The following is a 12,248-nucleotide window of genomic DNA, read 5'->3' as shown; positions in this document are numbered from 1 at the left end:
TCTGTTTGCTTGTGCGTCTGTAAATATTTGAATGCGGTAGAGTGGCAGGTTTCAACATACGTAGTCAGGTTGGGGACAAGAAGTTAGGTCAAAGGTCCCAGAAAGGTCCTTGTCTTCAACTTCCGGCTTTATGCATGTCTGTTGCCTTATGAAAGCCAGTGGGAAAATGCATCAGACAAAATCATCAAGAAATATTTCATGAAGGTGTTGTTGTACGAGACATTTGATTTCTTTTTTTGTCCAGTACTTTGGGATCGCATTTTACCATTATCCAAATATTCATTGCAGTGCACATTGTTGTTAGGATAGGAGATCGGTCAGTTTTTAGAAATGTAGCATCCAGTTTAAATCAAAACAATGTACATAGTGAACATTGTTAGTTTATATTTAATTCACTCTATATACATATTGATGACTTGTTCAGTAATTCTGGCCATAGGATGTTGCCCTGGCAAAAAAGATAATCACCATCTTTTCAGAACCAAAATGCAGATCCCCTGAAAATCACAGCTACTTATTATGGCTTGACCTAAATGTGAGGGCATGGCGCAGATTGCCTGGATAAGCCCTCAGCATAAGAGGTACCGTATGGATATTGTCCTTGTGGGGTCAATTGATTGGCATTGCATTAAGGGCGTGGAGGGTTAGGAGAGTTGTTTTCGCCCAGAAAAAAGTGGTTGTTTTACTATTTTAAGACCATTAAAATTCGTTCAATTTGCATTTCTAGTAGGTAATGATACACTCTCCATTATGCATATTGAATACTATAGAGAACGCTGTAATTACATGCTGCCATGTCAATGAGAGAAGCAAGAAGAGGGGGTAGAAGCAGGAGTAATCAGCCCCTCTCATCGGGTGGGCTGAGAGAGTGACAATGATGCTGGGAGGTTCCATCATCACTTTATGATTCATCTTCATCACTCCGACACTTCAATACACAGGAAGCGCTCTTCTTCTTCAAGCAGGCCAATTTTTATGCAGAGTACCGGTGACATCTGGGCTAATATTCCTGCATTGTTGTGAAGAGAGTTGTGTTGTTATCAATGACAGGAAGTAAGGAGAGAAAAAAATGCAGGATTGAAATCGGTATTAAAAGGGTGGGATTATTGAATGCAATTTTCAATGACTATTTGCAATTCTATGAGGCCATCTTCATTTGATGCGGTTCTTGGAATAAAAGGGACATCTTTGATGTGCATTAAGTGTCATTATCTGTCATTACTCACTGATTCAGGACAAACAGAAAATTGCTGCCTAAAAAGGTCATTCTTGCTATCTCTGTCCACTTCTCTGTACTATCAAACTGAAATCCCAATCTAGAATGTTATAAAAGGTTAAAAACTGGTGAAAAGTGGTACAAAAAGTTGTCTTGGTCACCTCTTTTCTTGATACCTATGCATATCTATGTTGTTTTTCCACAGCTTCTAGCTGTGATGGTCAGATATGTCAAAAGAGGCCTGTGTGCTATCCATTAGGTACTTTCAAGGCTTATAAGGCCTCTTTTTGGATTAGGGGCCGAGAGAAAATTGCCCAAGCTATTTACTAGCATGTTTACTGCTACCACACATTTCTCAGCAGTCACAGATATTACAACAACCCAGGATGCATAAAAATATTTTACGTATTTATAATCAGTGCAATTTTGTTGATTACTTACATTACAGAATTTATGCCAGAGAGGCTCATAATTGTCCTCTATTCATGAGATAATCACCAAATGAAATTAGGCCTCCATAGGAGATGGCATCTCTGCGAAATGATTTTCACTCCATCTTTCCACCCATCATTTTCATTGGATGATATCTCCCGTAGTGACAGCTCCGGAACGTAAAAGAGAACTATCAATATCAGCATATTTTTCCCTTGAGTATTACGTTTGCAAGCTGTCATAAACAAGAATCACAACACACATCTCTTACGATTTCATTCAACTGACCTGAACTGGTCATACTGAAATGATTACTGTTTTGAGGAAACCACCTTCACTTTCTGGATATGAAATAGCGTTGTTATTTTTTCCACATGACCGAGTCTTTGTGATCTGTGATGCCTGAAGAGCGCAAACCAATGAAGCCGTCTGTACGCCTTTGGATTGCTGGGCGTGTCGCGCACAGGAGTGCCTTATTTTGCCACCCGCTGGGACCCATTAAGATCACAAATACCCTGGAACAAACAACATACATAATGCATCAGAATAAATAATGAATGACTGGAAGTGGGATGTAATTTTGTTGGAGTACCCTCCAGTAGTAAATCCGTTAGTGCCCCCTGTATGGCACCTGCTATGTTGTAGAGAAATCCCCCACCCTTTGTTTAGATAGAAGTTTTATTCCAGTGCATAGTAGTGTCGTCAACAGCAGATGCAATGTGGTCTTTCTCTGAATGATTTTCCACCACTATATGCAGTGTATATAGACATGTATAAAGAAATAATCACTGCGCCAAGGTTGTTTTTATTCGAAGAAGAACGGAGAATTGAACCCAGTTGTGTCGTACTAAAACGAAACCCTGGGCAAACAACAGCATTACAAGTATACAAACTGAAATCAAAAGTTATACTATAGACATGGGAAATCATGTTAAAAACTATGGCATTGAAGATAGTTGCACCCTCAGCACTATCATGAAATAAAACTATGATGCGGTAAATTAGATAACAGACTTTGTTCAGAAATAGGCGAAATGAAATACTGTCAGAAACGTTTTATGCCTCAAGCTATTGTCCATTCAGCACAATGACCTTCAAGTCCAAGCACATATCGAGTGCACAGATGTCTAGCCTAAGGGCCTGATCACATTTTCCGTATTTTGCGATAGTAGTGCACGAGTCGTTTAAAATCAAACTGTCACAGAAAAGGCTGTCTTAGATCATTGCCGGTGTTTGGTTAGGCTTTTGGTTCTGTCACAGTCCGCTTGAAAATTGTACGCCATGATCAGAATTGTAGGACGACCTATGACGAATGTGACCACGCCTCTATGACAATAGACTGCGAAAGGAGCAGCTAGGTAGAAACGAGATCTCCCCTCCGGCTCTGTAGCCACAAATTTATCCATGTCGTAGTTCAGTGTAACGTTAAGAAACCACAGTATGACGAGGGCTGCGTCCTGTGCCAATGACAATGGTGCCAGGCTCGACTCGTAAGGCCTACGAGACAATACGTTACATTTCCAAACCGCGGCCGCCGACCGGGCAGCTTTCGGAAGCGAAAAGTATTATATAAAAGCTAAAGACACCAAACGACTGTACACAAGACGTAAAGAGAATAGTCGTGGGTATTATATTTTTACGAATACATTTCTATCTTTCGTGTCCCCAAACATCCCCGCCGGGCCCCGGTTTGGAATTGTGACGTCAGCCTGACCTGTTCGAAGGTTATTGTCTCTCAGGAGGGGGGATCGAAAGCATGTTCATTTGCACAGTACGTAGTCATGAGAACAGCTGCAGAGTGGTGCGACAACCATCTGTGATGCCTTCACTCCTCAATATCATCATCATGATGACGCACAAGTACGTTACAACCGACTTTGTCATTTCCAATGGACAAACACAAGCCGGATACCGTACTGAAATATTCAGTTCAAAACCATTCACTAAAATGTCGTTGAATGGCAAAGGAATAGCTATGACATCGAAGAGACACACGCTGAATATACAGTCGTTTTTTTCTTCTATTCAACAACCACAGTTTGCACAACCACAGCCATGTTATTTCATTACAGCAAGTGGTGATTACGTCCTTTTGTGAAGAACAAAATGTGAAGTGCAAACTTCATTACCAGCACGAGTTAGGTGCAGTTCCGCCTGATTAACCCTATTGTTGCACAACATCGGTTTATAGTGGTCACAAAGGACACCCGACACCACCTGACGCCCTGGCCCAATCGCCAGAAATGAACCATGTAAACGGGTCTTTGGAGAAAACGCCCCGTAAAATCGGCGAGCGACCCCCGTCTGGTGTTGGGGCAAGGTCCGTGCTGGTCTATTGTCCCCCCTGAGTAGTAATGTTACCAAGCTCGACCTTTTGACCGCTAAATAGCAGAGTGCGACGGTGGTGATTATAGGTTTCCCCTCGAGCAGAACATCGCCTCTTCCACAGTAGAATGCTTGCTTCCTCACTGCTGAAGTCTAACGTATGATTGACCTGGCGACAGGTCTGCTGCATCGTGCTCCTGGTGTTCTTTTGTACTGACCGCGTGGAAGCTCTGCATACAGTACTGTGTTGGAACAAATAGTTACATATCCAATATCGGGGTGCTCTTTGGTGATTAGATTTATAATCAAGGTCCTGTCGTATTTGCATTTGATAGAAAAAAAGTGTCATCTGGCCTGGTCATTAGGAGACAAGTGGCATTTTCCGGACGCCGATGCCCATGTGGCCTCATCTGTACTCGCTATGGATAGCACTCGACTGTCACCAGTGTCAAGTTCCTTTTGGTTTGCGGATAGCCACTTTAGCACCACGGAGAGGGACATCCAATCCGGCAAACAGGTTTCCTCTGTGGTCACCTCCTAATCTCCAGACAGATTGGTGACCGCCTGTTATCCTTTAGCCAGCTATACTCATTGACCAGCTTCGATATTATCTTATATATGCCACCGGTAAATCTGCCTGGAGATAAGTCACCTCCTATGTTACACTCCGGACGCTGTGGAGCCGATGCGCTCACGAAATGAAAACGACTATCAACGAGATATATAACAGTTACCTTCGTTGTAAATTTCAGGCCTCATGTCCTGCAGGTCAACAATATTCGAATATCTACTAACACACACCAGGCAAAGAAACAAACACACCAAAAAACACTTCCGTTTTCACGGAGGTAACTACGCACAGACACCAATGTAGTAGTGAGAATGCCGACAAATGATAGTTTGGAAGTTTTATTTTCATGTTCGGAAGAGCATGTTGGGTTCAGTCTTGTTGTCATTGACGGCGTAACGATAGGCCATGTGTGGCCAGTATTGGCTATGACTATCGCTTTTTACTCCAGTTGCCTGCCATGGACTAAGCAAGGACGTTATATGGACTAATGATGCTTTTACATAAGAAAAATGAAATGGAGTATGCAAGCATTTTACATAAAGAAACTAAATCACATCACCCGAAATTCCGTGTGTATCAAGGCAAAATATAGAAGTTTGTTGTGAAGTTTCTTCCGTTACGCCCTCTCTGATATCAGCACGAGTTATGACGAACAGAAATATGCAAGGGAACGCCTTCTATTGACCAGGTACAGGAGTTTTGTTGACATCGAATGACCTGGTGGCAGACCCGAGATCATTGAAAGGCCACGGGTTGGATACCGGGCATTCCTGGCTAGCCGTTGTGTCATCGGGAAAGGTAATTTCCAAGCAGATCCTACGGTAGCATAAGATAGCATCAAAAACTGCCAGGTAGCATACACACTCATAGGCTGGCAGCTTTTGATACTATCTTATGCTACTGTAGGATTTGCTTGGATATTAGGAAAAGGCACTTAACACGACTTCCTTTACTTTACTCAGGCATCTGACCACGACGGCTTGGGAGGTAAAAAGTGGCAAAACGATTTGAATGGACTCCGCCTTCCAATATCATGCCCCATAAAACGACTTCAAAGACTATGGGACCATTACCTTTGCCTACCTATCACCCTGTTGCATTGAAAATATCTAATATGCACCAACACCTAATGCAGCATCATTATATAGAGGTCACACCTACTTTTATTATGAAGCCGCTGATAAAAACGTTACGACTTAATCCATCTTTCAAGTACTTCACTTGAGAAACTTTTTGATCTTGCTTCATTCCCTTTTAAAGCCTATTAAGCATCACTTTCCGGATATTATAGTAATCCCACGCAGCGCCTCACAATGTGAAATATCATATGAAAAGTGTCATCTCATTCATGTACAAAGATGATGGATTATTCGACGCCTAGAACACAAAGAGGGAATTGCTTTTTAATTGCTGACGACGATTTGATTGGTCTCTTGGGGTCGCTAAAAGAAAAACCATCTCTCCTTTCTTGTAATCTGAATATTCCATTAGAGCTGTCTCAAGTTATCATATCCGTAAGTGATATGATTATGATGGAAGATCAATCTTAGAAAATTACTTTATGATTAATCTCCTGAGGAAGGTCCGGAGCTGTAAGTTCTACCACCCTAGCTGCTGGAGTGAGGTTCTTGGCTTTGATGAGGCCATTGGGAACATCGCTTTCTTCTTCATCCATCTCAATCAAGCCGTGTGGTCTTATCCTTCTGACAGCGTAATTGGCGATACTTACATTACATATACAGAGTGCTCTGCTTTCTTCTGTTGGAGCATGTCACCTAGAGGCACTGTGATTCGATCGGCCGCCAATCTTTGCTGTCGCATATGTCGTAGATCGTCAATCGATTTTGTCACCGTCGAATTTCGAATCTTGAAGCAAGCAGCTAGAACTAGCCTGATTTAATCGCGCTTCTCAGGCCCGTCGTACATTGCCGCGGGGAGGAGGCTACAAGCTCCGGATAGCGGAGTTTGCGTTACACAGACGAAGCTAGAACTAACCGCCGACAATTGCATAAGATGGCCTTTTCTGTAACAAGACAGGTGATTTCTGTACGACGTAAGCACAACTATCAAAAGAATGCCCCGGTTTGCGGTCATGCAGTACCTGTCTGGAAATAGTTTGGCAAGAATTCAACCGACACAACCGACAATATCATGATCTGTCCTGCTTTTGTGGCAACAACCTGACTTCTTGCATGGCGAATCGTCTGGTACGAACTTCGATAGCCAGTCCGTCAGTCACATAAACATGTTAGAAGTACGTCAGACTGAACAATGTAAATTTGTGAAGTTTTCTGACTTCAGATTCATTGTCCTTCCTATTTAGCGTAAATGTTTCTCGCGGCTTTTTAACTCTATCTAAAGAGATTCTTAAGTTATTGGGAATGTAGACGGTACATAACATACACGAGCTTTCCAACGACATTGATACTTTGTCATACTTTTGAAAATGCATCTTGCTTCTATAATGATAAAAACTGGACTTTTTTTACACAAACGAGTATTACGCAAATGATTCCATCTAGCGACCAAACTCCCATGGCAAATTCTCCCCGTAGCCAGGGCTTTTTGAATTTGAGCATGTCTGAAGGGTCTGGGGTCAAATCCCAAGCAGTCTCCAATGTTGTGCCTTTGGGAGTAGATCTAAAATGAGTACCTAGCTTCGGTTAGGGACATCCTCTTGTATGTGACACTGCTGAAACTTTGCTAGAGGCCTCGTGTTTGAGGAGAGTGACATCTCGAGTGCCCCACACACCACACTTCTCAAACCGAGGGTCCGTCCCGGTGCGAGTGGACATCTTGACAAGGCGATAGTCATATCTTTGTGAGTCAATGATCAATCCTTCCACAAATGTGGTGAATCTTGGTTTTAAAAATAAAAAAGCTAAATACTTGGACCGAAATGACAGTCATGGCGGCTTCAAACTTGATATACACATTTATGTATTGATACAATTATGATAATGCCAAATATGGTAGAAGTTGTTCATAGATGGAGAGGCCTGTGCTCCCAACGCCATTGCGTAGACAAGATACGGCACTCCTTCCTGTGTACCGATGGTTAACCACAATGTATATTGATCTTACAGATGTTGTCCCCTTACTAGGTCTCCTCGATGAGTCACACACCACAGAGCCATTGATTTTTCTATCCAATATGGGCAGATGAGGTGTAGAGGATGGCAAGGTAAAGCTGGGACGGGTAAGAACGATTTTCTGGTGAACTGTACCATATCATATTTTGCTTACTACATATCCTTCTTGTGCTAGATATTTGTATGCAATTTTCCATGTACCTCGTGTGGAAATTCGTGTGTTTATTTTAGTTACTCATTGCACTGGTAATACATGTAAATACCCTATGCATTCTCCTACATTTTGATCGTACACAGCTGTATAATAGACAGAATAGATTCTTTGATGTATACCATGCATATGTGTGTTTGATATGTGAACATTTAACGGAGAAATATGAATAACATAATTTTGTTGTGTTTATTGTTGTGTGTGCTTCGGCACAAATGATAGCAATTGCCCTGCTACGTGTTTTGATGACGTCACCTGTGTCTAGGATAGTAATTTGTCTGGGAACCCAGATGGCACCTTCTAGAATATCATAGCAATCTAAATTGTGTTGTTCAAGAAAAAATTACATTTTTGTTAGACCTTGCTCATATGCTGCCTGCACTCCGGTATATGTAGCATAGCGGACTGATTACAGTCTATTATATCAAGGATACAGATCCAGCTTGCTATGTTTTCACAAAACAGGAGACTGTTTTATGGTGGGAATCAAGCTCCATAATTTGTGTTCAAATGATGTCCTCTCATTAAAAAAATTGACTAAATAATTGGTAAAAATCTTCCTTGCCAAAAAATATACAATGATGTTACTAATTACCTATGGCAATGTTAAAACCAAAACCTAACGCGTCCATGCTAATGTGTATATCAAGTATTGACCTATCAAGGAATCTGAGTGGGGATTAAATTGATAAATGAATCAAGTATATTGCAAATACATGCCCAAGGGCTAATTTCAAGTACACGTAACATATATATAATTGATAAGTACAATGATATTAGAACTACTTCCTATGTAGGATTACACTCTGAAAGAAACACGGAGCTAATTTTGACTTCTTCTTTTGGGGCAGAAATAAGCAACCTTCCGTACAGTGCATGCATATATTGAAAACCCGAATAACCCTGAAATGAACCTTGTTACATAACTAACGCGTATAAGCACGTGTTCTCGATCGTTGTTTTAGCGTAGCCGCAGGACAAGGTTTTCAGAAATACTTATTTCATTGTAGAAAAATATTGCCAAGTATTCTTCAGCTTATTACACAATTTCTTCAGGCTGACCTTGCAATATAAATATTGTTCCTTTTCTCAAATTTAGTGCTTCCCACTCGTTATGCCGAAGTTGCTATTATATCATATCTGATGACTACTCTAGATTTGAGCAATTGACGGATAATTGATCTGCGGTGTAAATAGATAGACCAACCATTGTGATCCTGAATGCCCTCTTCAGGCTCTTGACTGATTTTTCATTGATCATGAGATTTTTAATTATGATTGTGTGATAACGCAAGATCATAAGAAGTTTATGAATGTTGGCGTGTCGGTAGTTATTGAGATTCTGAAGAAACATGTTGATGTCAGCACTTTCAAGTACTGTAGCATTACAGAAAGGCACCCTTTCCCTGGAAGTAGTGTGGTATAGTCCATGTACAGCTGCTCAACCGTCCCCGACGAATAAATGTAGTCATGTAGCTGGGAATGAAGAAGGGAAAGGGCGCATCACTGACATCTATGATGGCTAGGGCTATGGTATTGAGAAATTCACAGAAACTCTCATATTTCACAGAGATCCTCGATATCTTGTTTCTCATGTAGATGGAATTTACTGCCTTAACTATAGCGAATGCACATGGGCTCCTGGGTCCTGATTAAAAATGCGATATGTTGTTCTCGTTAGGACGACAGTCAATTTAGTGCTGTCCCTTGTCACTAATCATCCCAGTGGGTATGTAGAACACCATCTTTATTCATACTTAATCTCGTGGGCACGAGAGCAACTCTAATGTACAAAATGTCCCAATTCTTTGTTTTATTCATGAAAAGCTAGTTATCGTATTTTGCCTTTACCCACTTCAGACGTACACCTGAGGCAAAAGTTGATCTTAATTGATGCTGTTACCGCGATACATGGAAGGCTGTGTGTAACGATACTATGCTTTTGATGCGCAGGACTCTTGTATTTCAGTAGTTGGAGTAATTTCACTACTTCTGGCATATTCTAGTCATTTTCCCACTATGTAACGTGAATGACACCCTTGTAGCACGTTTTATTTTTATTATGAGTTTTCTCAGTGTGTAAGTCAACAAAAACATGTTCCTTTGTTGAGGCGCCCCTATGACCCCCGTACCGTTCTGACATTGATCTGATTGAATATCAAGTGGTGAAAATGATATGGATGTTGCAAGAGAGGAAAGCTATAATACGGTATATATACTCGGGAGCTATAATACGGCTAGCCATTGCACTGACACTGTTTACAGACAGATGGCCAACGGCTCACGCTGGTCGGTAGTGCTGATGCGCTGCGAGTAAGAACAACATTTTGACTGGCCGTGTAAGGATGCCTTTTTATGGAGTTGAGCGAAACTTAAGCCCCACCAAGTCCTTACGGACTCTGCGGCAGCAGCGAGAAGGACAGGGGCAGGTGGTCTGGGTTGTGTAGGCTGGAGGCTGGGCTGGTGGTCAGAACGGGAGGAGACCAGTGGCTGGACGTAGTCAAAACTATGACGCTCGGACGGCGATCATGTTCCTGTGAGCTTATCACCTGTTTCTGGACATGATTTAAACAGGAATAAACAGGACTTCACGCCTTCTCCATATGGGCTTTGCCTATTCTTAATCTGATAATTTCACTGTGTCTGTCTTTCAGTGTTGTTGACAACAAGAAACCTGTCACCTCATAATTCAATATTGAACACAAGTTTTGTTGAGATATGCTAGGGCCTATGGTCTTAGACTTTGACGGAGTAGCTATATGGAATATTAGGTTCTCCAAGATTAATATTATACAGACAGTAAACAAGAGCAAAGAAATAGAATACAAAACTGTCTGACCATTGCATAAAAGTACAACATTCGAAATCATAGCCTTTTCATTTCAAGTTTCTCTTTTATCGGTGACTGTAACAGTAACCGGGTATGTTTTTATTCGCATTATAACCCTTACAATCCCCTGTGTTTGTCAGGGGAAACGTCGAACATAAGATTATTTGGAGCGTATGAATCAGATATTTCATAAAACAGCAGGTAGTTTTTGTTGTGTCGACATCTAGTCCAGTTAGCTAATTACTTGATTGATAACCCTTTGTCTCTTGCCATTGCAGTGCTAAGCTAGTTTAAATCCTGTACAGCAAATACACTAATCATGAATACAGTGGTCGTATCGACTGGAACTGTTCAAGCTCATTAATCCTGTTTGCACAGTTGTTATTGTTAACATGCTGTTTCCTCGTCCTACAAGGCTCGTGCATTTTCTCAGCACCAGTCACAGTTCCCGACATGATGTCATTCCAATTGTACAGCCGTATTTCTCATGATCTGCGTCATCCACGACCACACCAACAAAACGTGACAAAAGACCTTGTCCAATGGCTGTGAGGATATCTCTGTTTTATCTTCTGTCGCGGGCGCCTCTGGCTGTTATCAGCGGCACATGTCATTGTCGCACTTGCGATGATTTAGGGTGAAGAACAACAGATAGCAGAAGCCGCTGGATAAACTCAGTAGTCACGTAGTCAAGCCAACGAAATGTGCACGAAGGAGAGGCATTGTGTGGCTATTGTGTTGGTGGTCGTTTTTGTTTCACGACAGGAAAGCTTTTATTTGGAAAGCCAGACGTGACGCATCTCTGGTCATGAGGAGATCACCACAGGATGTCCGAATCGTTTATAGGTTGATTTGTTAGGACGGCCGCGAAATACTGTTGTAAAGCAAGGAAGTTCCTTGTGTAAAGTTTGTAGATCTAGTCAGTCGGTTGTAGTGGCATTCATTTCCTAGTAACTGTCTGTACTTTACTCTGTGTGTCTGTGTCTCACTTGGAGACAATACGCTAGCCATCGACAGAGCAAGTAGGACCCTTTCTGTGGGCGTATGCAACTTCCAAGAACTTGATGAGAAAAAGCATTGGCTTCTACCTTTGTGGGGGATGTACTCTAGAGTATAGACCTTCTTTCTGTTTCACAGAAGAACAGTTTTAATGGGGGAGAAAAGCAGACGTAGCGATTTTGTGCAATACCTCAGAGGCAGATGGTTGACTTGGCGTCCCCTAGCTGAAGTATGGCGAGCAGGCCCGCCACTTTTCTTCAGGTTTGATTGCCCGACCAGACTCTGCGCCCACTGTAGACCTGCTTTACGATCACATCGTGTTTCCGGACCACCGATGATGGTCTGCCCATGACATTTGCCAAAACGAAGAGTACACATTGTTGGAATACGCCTCGGTACCTCGGAGGCGATATTCGAGCGGTATTCCGTCAATCGCGACAACCTCTTGATGAGCGTTGCTGAACTTCAGCTCAAATGTCTTCATCAGATTTAATTATACTGAGGTGACACAGATTCTGGTTTCAACCACAGACCACGTGCTTTCTGGGAAAGCCGTTTATGGACGTATAAAC

This window comes from Branchiostoma floridae, chromosome 1, assembly GCF_000003815.2.
Source record: "Branchiostoma floridae strain S238N-H82 chromosome 1, Bfl_VNyyK, whole genome shotgun sequence".
Classification (NCBI taxonomy): domain Eukaryota; kingdom Metazoa; phylum Chordata; class Leptocardii; order Amphioxiformes; family Branchiostomatidae; genus Branchiostoma; species Branchiostoma floridae.
The sequence above is the reverse complement of the archived record's forward strand: the minus strand, read 5'-3'. Positions refer to the sequence as shown.